We start from the raw sequence: 13611 nt of genomic DNA on the forward strand, positions 1-13611 counted from the left end.
TGGTGTGGGGGGGGGGGCACTTCGCATAATTTGCATTATAAACCTAAAATTAGGCTAATTGTTTTGCTAAAATGAATGAATTATCTATAAAAGCAGCTTGGACCAAAGATTAAGAGCTCATTAAACTTTACATAAATGTAATTATAATGCAGTGTTGACCAAAATCTACAACATCTAGAAACAATGCTGAGAATAACAAAGCTGTTGAGGCCACTTTGGAAATAGCACTTTGAAGTCTGATTGATAGCTGGCCAAAACAGTGCAATTGGCACCTAGACCTCACTGTCTGCACTGTGTTAGGACGCGAGGCTTTGGATTAACATGTACCTGCATCTCCTGAAATCACAGAGAAACCTATCTTCCTTTTGCACTGGTGGGAAGCTGAGGAGAAGAGCTGTGCAGATGTGCTGGTTTTTGAATCAGTAACAGTGTACAAAAGTTGACTGAAAAATATAAAGAAAAGGTAATTAAAAAAAGGTTTTTTATCAAATGCAAAAATGTAATCATGTTCTTTTAAAATATTGTGGTATTGTGTGACAATCCCACTGTAGAATTGGGTGTTATGATCATCCAGGGCTCTCAGCCAGATGGGCTGAAAGGTGTCAGGAAGCAAGGGTTTTTCTGGATTCTGCTTGGGATCCTGGAACAGGGAGGTTTCAAAGTGATACTGGAGGGAAGACAGCTCCAGTCCAGGGTCAAGGCTTTAGCAGTGTCCAGCACCCAATGATTGCACAGGTTTGCACAGCTGTTAAGGAAAGGATGCTGTCTAGGGGAATTAGCTCCCGCTGGGAAATAGGAACAGACTGTGTTCAGGAGTCAGGAGGACTCCCCCAGAAGTCGGAGAGGAGTCAGGTGAGCTCCTGCTGGGAAATAGGAACAAACCGTGTTCAGGAGTCAGAAGTACTCCCCCAGATATCAGAGTAGAGTTAGGTGGTGTGTGTGCCGGAGGATTACAAAATGTAAATACAGCCACCCTGTGAAAAGGACATGTTGAATGCTTAAAGTATAACTAAAGGCAAAACTTTTTTTTAGATTTGGATGGAGTGATGATGGTTTAACCACTGCCAGGTTTTTATAGCTTTCTGTGTCTCTGATAGGCCCCTTTCACACAGGCTTTACGATCAGGTTCGCCTGCCAGTTTTTCAGGTAGACCTTATCAGAAGCCCAATGTTAGTGTATGGGCAGCCAGATCTAACTGAATGGACATCCGCTTAAAACTGGCACCAGCCAGGCCCAGAAAAACAAATGGATCAGAGATCCGTTTTGCCAGACCTGATCGTGCAAGATTGGGGGTAAGCAGATGTCCGTCTGTTTAGATCGAGCTGCCCTTACACTGAAGTGGATCCGGTAATTACAGTTTTTTCCTACATTGTAAGATGGAGAAAAAAAACTGCACAGACAAGGATGCCACCATGATCCGAGTATCAGGCTGGCAGTGCAGGAAGGGGGGAGAGGGACGAGCGTGTGCCACATGCCCTCAACATGGGGAGGATGATTTGCCGGATCTGCAGGCAGGGGGGCTTATCTGAATCTGGGTGCAAATTTTTCTGTGGCATGTCAAAAGTTAAAATAAACATTATTTACATATATACAGGGTTATTCACTATTGATTCGAAGGATACAGCCATAGCTTCGGCTGATCCTTCTGCTCTTTTCCAACCGAAGTGCTGCTATGCGGGCTATTCACAATTGCCCGTACAGCCGCCGAAGGTGGCCGAGCTGAAAGCATACTCTTTGGCTTGACTGAGCCGAAGTGACAGCTGAAGCAGGGCCCAGCAAATGACAGCCGGGCGGAGCAGGGCGGTCCCCGCAAATGACCTGGGGACGCTGATCTGTCAATAAACAATAACAATTGGGCAGAGCCGGCCGTGATGCCACGACCGGCTCCGTCCAGTTGTTATTCATTGGCCGGGACCTGCTAGAAGACTCTAGTAGGTATCGGCCAATAGGAAACAGTTGGGTGGAGCTAGCTGTCACTGCTAGCTCCGCCCAATTGTTTTAATTTTTTTAAATATAAATATTATTTAATGTTACTATTTGTTCAGATTTGTTAAATAATTTTTTCAACCTTTTTTCCCACTCTTTTTACTGATTTTCTATTCTGCTCGTTATCACGGAGGTACCGAGCAGAATAGCTTGGCGGAATTCGGCTATTCACTCACTGTTCACCCCTATGCTCAGATTTGAGAATAGGGATGAATGGCAGCGAGTGAGCTGCGGGAGGTTCAGCTGAAGCCGTACGTCGTTCAGCTCTGTTCACTTCGGCTCGGTTATTCACTTTGCTGCCTTTGGCAGCTTTGTAAGTAAACCTGTAAATGGTGAAGAGTTTGGAGAAGGGAACAACCTAGGCCAAAATACCTGATTTCGAAAAATTCTCCACTTTAGCTCACTTTCCATTTCAGCATTGTTGTCCTAGATTGTTCACTTCGCCTGCCTTCTCCAAGCACTTTACCCTTCTGCGAATAGTTCTGTTAATGTCACTTAACCTCCCTGGCGGTATTCCCGAGTCTGGCTCGGGGTGAATTTTCCATGCTAGGAATATCATACCGCCAGGTAGGTTAATTGCAACAAACGTTAATTTTCAATTGCCTTTACATAAACTAAATTCACTGCCTTACATTGTACATGAAAACATTCTCCTGTACGATGTAAATAACTATAGGGGTTAATTGTTTACACATACCTCCCAACGGTCTGAGATGATAATTGTTTTGTTTTTTTCTCCATTACTTCTCTTTTACACTGGCTTTTCAAAATAGCTAACAAGATAATTAGGTGATAAGATAAAGGGTTATTCACAAAGCTAGCCAAAGGATCCATTAAACAGTCATTGGCCGGGACCTGCTAGAAGACTCTAGCAGGTCCCAGCCAATAGGAAACAGTTGGGCGGAGCTAGCTGTCACTGCTAGCTCCCCCAATTGTTTTATTTTAATTTTTTAATTTTTTGTAAATATTTATTTTTTAAATGTATTATTATTTATTTACATTTTTATTTGAATAGGGGCGAACAGCAGCGAGTGAGCTGCCGGAGCTTTGGCTCAGCCGATCTAGATGTTGGATCGGCTGAGTCGAAATCCTTCAGCACTTCGGCTCAACCGAACATGCTGAGCATGTTCGGCTGACCAAAGTGCAGCTGAAGCGAGACGATTTACAGCTGATTTCAGCCGATGTACCACTGAAATCAGCTGTACAAGCCTGAAGTGAATAGCCGAATAGCGTTCGGCTCACTTCACTTCGGGTAGTTTACTCACTCGGCTGTCTTCGGCAGCTTTATGGATAACCCTCTTAGTGTATAATAACACTTTTAGTAGTGAAGCTAAAGTGAGCCTTTTTATAGATATCTGTACAACAGACCAAAAAGAGGGACAACTGAGGAGGATAGAGGGACACAGGGGCTTTTGGTTACAAATGAGGGAGATTTGGAAGGTATGATTTAATGGACAGCACACAAACATTACACACATAAACTCCTTGTAGGAAGAAGATATCGGCATGAATATCTTATATGAATATGAATATACTGTATTAATGCACTAAACATTGGTGAATAAAAGTAAGAGGGACATACAAATGTCACAAAACATGTGCAGTAGAGTCAATCGACAGAGAGACAAAGCCTTGAAGACATTACAGAGAACCTTGTGGCTGCCAGTTTATAAACATATATTAAGAGCATTAATGGACAGTTACCCAGGATGCAATCTATGAGCAAGTCTTTATGTAACTAAGAATATTTGATTGCAAAGAAACATGTACAGGCTCAGAATGAAAAGGCGGCCTCTACAAAGGAAACAAGGTCACCCCTTTAGTGTGGTAAAAAGACATTGATATTCAGAAGTTTGAAAGGTCCTCTATAGTCAGGATAAGAAAGACATAGATTTCACTGTAGGTCATTAGGAAAGTAGTGATAGATACTGTAACTGCCTTTGAGCAAGATCTCGCATGAGTTAACTTGAACAAAGGGAGAGTGTTTGATTAAGGAAAATTCTACTCACCATTGTGCAATTGAAAAATAAATCTTTTCTATGGAAAAATACCAAAAACAGGAGTAAAAAGCAAATCTAGGTAACAAGTATAATCCCATAGTAGGCTGCAACTGCTATTTAGCAAACGCAGCATGTGCCTTCTATTTACCACCATAAATACAGTAATTCAGCTCAGCTTGATTCTTACCCTGCATGCTCTGTTCCATGATTCTATGGTGTGCAACTTCCCTCTTACATTCATCCATGTGTGTGTGTGAGGCTGCAGTGAGAAGGCAGTACTTGTTGGTGTACACCACTGATCAACATTTTACCAGGCTTCTGTGCAGGAGCATTAATAAATGAGCAGATATAGGGGTTTAGCTAACATCCAGGTGAACAAAATAAATGCCTGGATGAAAATGATGGTAGATGGAAAGTTTCTACCTGCGATCAATGTTGCCATCTAGTTTGATAAAGCACTGAGTACATCATAAACAATTACTGCTTAATTTAAAGTGTTCGGTTAGCCTTTTTTTTCATAGTTTTGGATACAATGTTGAAGGTTTTTACTGCCATCCATCCACTACTATCCATTACTGCCTCTTTTAGATAGATTTTCCCCTGTTTCCCCTGTTATTTTTTAAATTTCTTTATGTGCCCTTGACACATTTTTTTCCCCTCAGTTCCTGTCTAGTGAAACTGTTTTCAGCAGGGAAGGACATGAGGGTAAAGGTGCCCATACACCTTACAATTATCTGCAGAGTTTATGTGGTCAGAAGGAAAAAGTGCAACAGATTGGCCCAGGTGGAGATTCCTCCATCCACACAGTTAAGTGTAGATGGAGGAATCTGTTGCACCTTTTCCATCTGACCACAGAAACTCTGCAGATAATTGTAAGGTGTATGGCCAGCTTTACTCTCCACCAGCAACACAGACATGAATAAAAATGATTATCTTTAGTAGAAGAGAGGAAGGCTAGAACTCCTGTCAGATTTTTGTTCCTGTCTATTCTCAGTTCCTGTCTGGTAAAATCGTTGGCAGCAGAAGAGGAGGTGAGGGTAAAGCTCTCACTAAAAGAACCCCAGATAGCAGTAAAATCCCAACATGGGTCCTAATCCTTCATCACTCCAACCATTACTAGAAAGGTTTTGGGATGACATTTACTATAATAAAATACTGCTCTACCCTTTTCTCATCATTTGTTGCATCTCATTGCTCTGATCTCCTGCAACCTATTGAAAGCGATATCCTGTCTACGTGCACTCCAGCAATGGCTGCATTTTTTTTTTCAGCATGGGTTTGCTGATGGCAAAAGCATCCAGAGGTCTGGAGCAGAAATGCATAGGGCCTACATGACTGAGTTTAAAGTAGTTGAGTAACAAAACAGTTAATCAGATTGGAGGAAAATTGGAGGTGATACTTACTTGATTGGTCGGGTCAGAGAGGAGCAGGAGGGGCCTCAGGGATTGGTATAGAGGAGGGAGCAAACAGGTCTTTAGTTGGAGGATAGCTTGTGACAGGCAAACTTCCCATCTCCCCTCCAGCTCTTTTTTTATGTTTTGGTTTTACTTTATCCTTTGTTTTTGTGGGACAAGCGGGCATGTGACAATGTCCTTGAAGGCGGTCATTATGGTCAACTGTAAACTGGGTAGGGAACCATCTTGGCAAATGGGCATTAGGTATGGTTAAGTGGCAGCAAAATAGTAATTGTTCATGTGTGATCAAGGATGCAATTGTTTCTGAGTGGGTGTTGTGCTGCTGGGTTATGCAAATACAGATTTACGTAGAGTGCCTTAAAAGGACCTTGGTCTCCAAATATATTGTATCATTTGTTACTATCTTATGTATTCATTTTGGTTAATAAAAAGGATGCTATTGTCATTAAACTCCAACATGTGTGACATGTCGGCTATTTATGTGAAGGGATAGTCTGAAGGGTTGTCAAACAGTCGGGAAGACATGGACCATGCCTGTATAATGTGTGCCAAAACAGCCACTTTTAGTTTCCATTGGAAGCCCTTGTGACAGGATGGCAATAAATTAACGCAATTGGGAGACAATTGCTTGTCACCCTATCACAGGAAGTATCTGAACAAGGACCATCATGGCATGATCATCAGATTTTATTAATGAAAGCTGCAGATTTAAAATATTTAAAATATGAATTGTTAAATGAGATTAACATGTTAAAGCTTACATAACATTTTAGTGATTGTGTTTACATCATTAAATCTTTCAGTGGAAAGTATTACAAAAATTACAGTACAAATCACTGCAACTATTCCACAAACTAACAGCGAGCCGATATTCTAGAATAGAAAGACTATCATTCGTCAATGTTTTATGCTAGGAATAAAAAAAATAATTGTCTATCCATCTTCTGCTATCTTTTAGAGTATAACCATTTCTCTTTCTGTCTGAAAGACAGATGAGCGATGTGACAGGAATCAGGCACTACTTTTATATGCTTGATCCCATTTTTGGATATTTTATACGGATCAGAATTGTCCATAACGATTGTAAATTGTAGGTTAGAAAGCCAGAGAATGTGATTCCCGAATGGGCACGTTGGGTCATGGCTGTGAGTTGTGTAGAGTTTGCAGAAAGATTTTAGTGGGCACATAGAAAAACCTGTAATTATGGCTTCATGGAAGGAAAATGTGTCTGCTTTCAATAAAACGTATTGCCAGCTGAATCTTTGAAACAACTTGCTGAAGAAAATATCAATCCTCTTCTCAAATGATTACACTTCATGCATTCCCATTCTTCATTTAGGAGGCTCATAAATAGATCTGGTGAATAAATACAGAAGAATGGTTGTAACTGGCTCCTGCCAAAGTAGACATTGAAACCATACTTATTTTGGCAAGGGAACAGCTTGAGGTATAGAGAAAAAAATTGGTGAGAAAGATTTATTCATGAGAAATCTTTAATGCATGTCATGCCTAAATGTTGGATACATGCATTGCAATCCTATTTTGTTGTTCCTTGCTCCTACACAATATGACCAAACGAATGTGAACCTGGCTATCACATCTACATTAGATTGTTGAACATCCCATTCCAAAACCATGGGCATTAATATAAAGTTGGCCCCATTATGTGTTTATAAAAGCCTCCACTCTTTTAGGATGGTTTTCCACAGGATTTAGGAGTGTGTCTGTGGGATTTGTGTCCATTCAGCCAAGAGAGCATTTGTTAGATAAGGCACTAATGCTGAGCAAGAAGACCTGGCTTGCAATCAGCATTCAAATTGATCTTCAATGTGTTCAATGGGGTTGGAGTCAGGGTTTTGTGCAGGCCACTCAAGTTCTTCCACACCAAACTCAACAACCAACTGTCTTTACGGAGCTGACTTTGTGCACTGTTATGTAGTCTTGTCAGAACAGAAAAGGACCTCCCCAAACATGTTGTCACTAGGTTGGAAGTGCATAATGTTTTTAAATGTCTTTGTAGGCTAACATTTGTCAATAGAGATTGCAGGATGGCTATGTGCCAGCTCTTACAGGTGTGATGGTTGGGTGTCCACAAGTGTTTGGCCATATAATGTGCGTATTGCAAAGGTCTGTCTGACTAATTGTAAATTGAATGGATTGCTTAAAAAAGCTCATTTACAGAAGAGAGGCAAGAGGACATGTGGTGTCAAGCAACTAGACTGAAGAAGAAAAAAAAAAGGTATATATACAAAGTTGTTTTTTTTTCTGAAGGCAGCAAGGGGTGCTTCAATGGAAGGAGGGGGGATGAATAATAAGGACTTGGACTTTAATGGATGGAATATTGTTTTTTAACTTTCAAAGTATTTTATTAATTTTCCAAAGTAGAATAAAACAATAAAATAGCACATGATGCACAGTCAGTATAGCATACAATTGCATTTCAGATTCTTCCACATTAGCATAGTCAAGTAGTAGGGGGGATCACTAGATGCCATACACACCATATATAATAGTTCTGTAAAACAGATCATGTCTATCACCCTATTCTTGCCAATTTATCCCCCATCAGCAAAAACAAAAACTCAAAACAGCTTAAGAGTCCGAAAAGAGTAGCTCCATCCCCGACCAAATAGCCCAACATCTACCTAAACATTAAACATAGTCCCCAGAGAAAAATTCCAGAATAATTGTTCAATGAAAATTACCGGTTTCCAGCACCCCTGTATATAACAACCAGGGGGTCCAGGTCAATTGAAAGCTTTTTTTAGTATCTTGGAGGATGCTGTGAAGTTTCTCATGGACCATAATCCACGACATTATTTGTTTAACCGAGTGGAATGGAATTGGTGGCGTTTTCCAAGCCCTAGCTATGGTTATTTTGGCTGCCAACAAAAAGAAAGTAATTCATTTATCCAAAGCTTTAGACAGTCCTGGAATCGGGTAATTCAGCAACACATATTGGGGATCTCGTGGGACTCTCACCCCAGTAACCCTAAATATGAGAGCATACAGCCGTTTCCAAAAAGGTCTCAATTTGGGGCATTCCCACCATATGTGATATATCGTGCCCAAGTGAGCACATCCCCTAAAACAATGAGGCAAGACCTCTGGGTATATTCTCGCTAGTCTGGCGGGAACCAAATACCACCTGGATAAAACCTTATAATTAGCTTCTATTAGTGAAATATTGAGTAAACCAGATGACACATGGGAACAACATTGATGTCAGACATCCAGAGGAATAACCTTTTCCAGGTCTTGTTACCAAGCTAACATATAGGGTAGTTTACTTTCAGATTCTACCAGGAGGGAATAGAGCAGCGAAACTCCCCCCCTCTGGCCCCTGGCTCCAAGACACCAATGTTCGTAGGTTGTTCTAAAGGAAGACATCACGTTAGGTGTTTTCAAAGAACCTAACAAAGTGTAACAATTGTCTGTAGTGAAAGTATTCCAAAGATGGCATGTGCAAAACCTCCTGACAGTAGGTCAAAGTATGGAATATTGTTTTTTAACCCTCTAGATACATACACCCAGAACCAGATCACTAGCTGAGCATAGCAACAGATTGTCCTTCTGGTTTAAGAGCTGGTTCTATCTATATATAGAGCTAAACAGTCCACTGGGGGAAGAAAGATGTTGCACAAAATAGCTTAGGGTTAAAAAAATAAAAGCAAGGAGATGGTGTAGTCAGGCTTTTTCCTTGCTTCAGGTGGGTTTTGCATTACCATTCAAGTCTATGGGAATGCAAAACCCACTTGAAGCAGGTCAAATGTACTTGTTAATCAATTCTGAATGATCTTGGACAGAAACTAATGGCATCCACACAAGATCGAAGGCCTTGGAAGGCCGTAATCTGGTGCTGCCTACACTGGGGGCCCAATCTCCAAAACCAGCTCCGGTTTAGGGAAGCCAAAACATTGCAAGAAGCTACACCGATATGCGTCGCCCTGAAATAGCAGTGGCTTTATTAGGCCTACAAAGGGAGCCACTGCTGAGAAAAGCAAGAAGGGGATTGACACATTTCCTTCAAAGCTAATAGCCACCACTGTTCTTTACTACATAATTTTTTTTTAATACCAGCAGAATTCACTTTTTTTCCCTGCGGTTTGTATCTCATCATTTTCAGCTTTGAAGTGTGAGAACACTTGAGAATAATCCTTCTTTTTAAAATGTTCTACTTATTTTTATCATGGTTAAAATGTAATCTTTAATCTTTTTTTAATCTCCTTAAACTCCTGTTTGCATATAGTTTCTTTATTCTCCTGATGATTCTGCTGAAAAATACATACCTTGTCTGAGGACATTAGTGAACACAAAGCAGATGTTCAAAACAATTTTTTCAATGTAAAAACAGATCCTTCTCTAACTTCTCCTTCTTGATGGTAGTAATTTGAGCAAATTATTGGTGAGACGGTAACAACATGTTCAGCACTTTATCATTGTGTGGACTGTTTATCGCACATAGGATGGAAGTTTGATTTAGTAAAGGTGAAGTTAGCTAAAGTTCTGCATCATGAATTTTAGTGAGTATTAACGTTTAATGTGCTTTGATAAGTATACACATTAAGGTATTATTGTAACATGTATCTGAAATCTGCTTGCTGTTACCAGTTCTTTTATATTTATATTACAAAAAGTTTATATATGCTCCTTCTTTTGTTCATTTATATACACTATATGACCCAAAGCATATAGACAACCCTCCAAATTATTGCATTCAGGCATTTGTAGTAACAAAACATACAAAGACAAGATAGACCCCTGGTGCGTATCCTGAGGCCCAGGGCCGTATGGGGCCCTTTGGTAATTTCTGTGTGGCCACTGGGACCTTGCAGAGACTAATCTGTGTTTCCCTATTGCCCTGCTATCACAGTGATCTCTAGAAGTCTTATGTAATGTGTTTCCAGTCTATATCTCCTAATCCATGTAACTAGTCTCCAACAATTCCTATAGCATGTTCACAGTCTCTTGTGTATCATGCCATAGTCTTCCACCATATCCTGTTGTGTGTCTGCTGCCTCTAACACTGAATATTATGTGCAACCCTTTAGCGATGACAGGGGCCACACTTAAGTCCCCTATATCAAGAAAGTTAATCACAACTGTTTCAGACAGTTGTGCATCTCATTTTGGTGCAAGGAAGGCTCTTTTCTGTTTCAGCACTACTGCGTCCCAGTGCCCAAAACCAGTTCTGTAAAGATATGGTTTGACTATTGTTGGGGAACTCAAGTGACTTGCACAAAGCATTGACCTCAACCATACTAAACACCTTTGAGATAAATTGGAACACTGATTGTAAGTTAGGCCTTCTTGTCTAATATCATTATCTAACTTCACAAATTCTCTTTTGGCTGTATGGACACAAATTCCCACAGACACATTCAAAATCTCCAAATTCTTGAAGAAATTCCACCCAGAAGAGTGTAGGCTGTTATAGTTGCAAAAGGGATGGTCAACTCTGTATTAACATCTATGGTTTGGGAATGGAATGTCCAACAGGCTCATATACAGTATATATTTACTGTACCAGCATACAAGGCATTTTACTAATGCCAGCCTTTGCGCACTCTTTCTCCGATATCCACCGTTCTATTGACCTCCATCAAATTACCTCTTTTCAGGGACTGCTGCCTGGCATTACATAGTCAGAGGGAAGGGCTTCTCCCATGCTAGTGAAGTTCCTTTCTTATAACTACACCAGCAAGGAAGGACTGGGAACCTTTGGCCTTGCGGGACGGGAGGACAAAAACAAGCAAGTGGCTCTTTCATGGCACAGCCAGATTTTTGTGTTCCACACAAAGTAAGCCATGATACCTCATAGATTATTGAGCATGAATGGTGGCCAGCAAAATAAATCTTCACTCACTTCAAGAGTTCTGGGCGCAGCTGCTATCCAGCACTTTTACTTTTTACTGTTGGAGTGCATTACTGCAGCATGTTGTGGTTTCTCCTACTGACCGCTACATCATGGTGGAACACAGTAAAGATATAAGGGTTGATAGAAGAAACCACAGCATTCAGCCAGGAACATCAGACATACCCACAAGTGTTGGATAGCAGCAGATTGGCTAGAGTTCTTGAACTGAGCAACTGTGTCCCTTCACCTATATAATTATTCAGCCTATTCATTTACAGGATATCTACCATTGAATTGTCTAAGCATAGCGACAAGGCAGCTTTAAGAAGGACCCTGAATACCCCTTATATAGCTATGAAATGTTTCCATTTCTTTATGAAGGTTAGTGCAATTTGCGTATAGCTGCCCTTTAAGAGGTGGATGATAAAAGAGAAGATGTATGCCAAAGGACTTCCTAATGTGACATTTAGATAACTGCTGAAACAAGAGTGGTCACTGGTACATTATGAACTTTTGACATGCGGCTCAATTAACTGGCTCATTAAACAAGACTAATAAGAGCGGTAATTGATTCCATTCTTATGTCCTGTGATATCTCACTGTCAACTTCATTTCAACAAAACTTCAACAATGCTTCTTGTGGAATGACAACATGCTGCAAGGCTGAACATAATTAATCTTCACTGTACAATACATGAAACTCTGCTCCCTACAGGTCTGAGTATTGGCCATCACAATTGAGAGAAAGAATGAATTTGCGTACAAAGCTGCAGTATATATCAAACATCAGTATATTCAGGCATTCCGTACAGCTTGACATATATCTGTTAGGATACCGGCTTGCTTGGAGCAGGTGCTGCTGATGAGAGCTTGTCCTCTAATGCCAATAGGATAACTGTCAATCACCCGTAAGCACAGTACAGGCATGAGTCAGACATTCACACACAAGAAAAAAATCAAACAAATGGTAAACATACATGGCTGGTATTGTTGAAGTGTGAACTTTCAGATGCTGGTAAGGAGTCAGACACCATGGTGCCAATTTCACCTTAACCAGAGCTGGATCTATAGTTTTTGCCAACGAATTTGATCTTGGAGCTGGGATTGTGGCACCGGTATATGAAGGTTGGCTTTCTTTTCCCTTTGAAACTGAAGATCCCGGTAAAAAGGAGTGAGTATGCCAACAAGTAAATATTTTTGCATAAGGTGGATTAGTGTTAGGGATACAAGGAAAATTAGTGTTAGGGTTGCAGGCAGGATTCCAAGGAGGGATATTGTAAGGACAGCTTTAAAGTGAACCTGAACTCAAAAAGCAAAGTTGTATTGTGTTATAGGAAATATCTAGAAATGGTGAAGGTGCCTAAGCAGAATCCTTAAAAATTTACCTTTTGTCTACACCCCTCCTGAAAAAAAAGCAGTACACCTCCTGGTATGTGAATGTGCCTAGGAACTCCTGTGCCGACAACCTCAGTTGTATATCTGCCGTGGGAGATCTAAGGCACTGCTGCATGTGACTGCTAGTCTCGGGAGATTTGGAGTGAGATTGAGTGATGTCACTACTGTACTGCACACTGTTCTTATTGCTGAATGAGAAAATGAAAATGAGAAAGCAAAAGCCTGCTTCTACCTAGATGGCCAGTGCAGTACAAAGCATGATAAGTCAGTAATGGGGAAATATCAGCTGCAGGGAGACTGCAGGCAGTATTGATGATTAGTCCTTTGCACTCTGTTTGTGCTCAGCTTCAAATTCAGTTCCTCTTTAAGGTCAAACTTCAGGCTTTTTTATTTTTACATATACTTGGTAAAAGTAAATACTTAGGGTTAGGGTCTTGTCCCTGTGACAGCAAGACAGGAAATGAGTGAGTGTTTGCCACCAATGTAGGAAGACACATGTAGTAGTAATCATCTTACAGAGGTTCTAACTCTTCCTTCCTGTTGAAAAATAAGTCTTGATGCAGTCTATGCCCTGACTAAAGCGGTTGCCCATTGCTTTCTGTTCTGACAGAAAATGAGGGGACATCATCACAGCGAGTTCTCAAACCACAGTAAGAGGCTGAACGGTGCTATACCTATCCCACTCTGTCCAAAACTAAGAAAAAGGTTTTGGCTTGAGCTGGGCTTGACGGGTGCAAACCACAATTAATCTCCTGTAGCTGCTAATGCTAACATATTGACTTTCTGCACCCTAGAATAAGTGTCTTGTGCTGATACTTAAAGGAGAACTATGAGGTGAGTGATTTTCACTCACCTCATAGTTCTAGCCGACCTGTGACAATGAGACTGTCACAGGTCGGTTCAGTAGATCGCTCACCTCTCGATCCTGTCACGGCTCTCTGCTGTGACAGGGGGGGGG

The 13611-nt window shown here is 40.8% G+C and overlaps 1 long non-coding RNA gene across 1 annotated transcript in view; it reads right to left on the minus strand.

The window, feature by feature from the left end:
- The window catches only part of LOC108786138, a 24892-nt gene that overhangs the window by 272 nt on the left and 11009 nt on the right, over nt 1-13611 (minus strand). Inside the window, exon 2 of the long non-coding RNA XR_001941179.1 lies at nt 12655-12658. This is a non-coding gene — a long non-coding RNA (uncharacterized LOC108786138). The remainder of the gene's footprint in view (nt 1-12654; nt 12659-13611) is intronic.

This window comes from Nanorana parkeri, unplaced genomic scaffold, assembly GCF_000935625.1.
Source record: "Nanorana parkeri isolate BGI_ZX_2015 unplaced genomic scaffold, ASM93562v1 scaffold194, whole genome shotgun sequence".
Classification (NCBI taxonomy): domain Eukaryota; kingdom Metazoa; phylum Chordata; class Amphibia; order Anura; family Dicroglossidae; genus Nanorana; species Nanorana parkeri.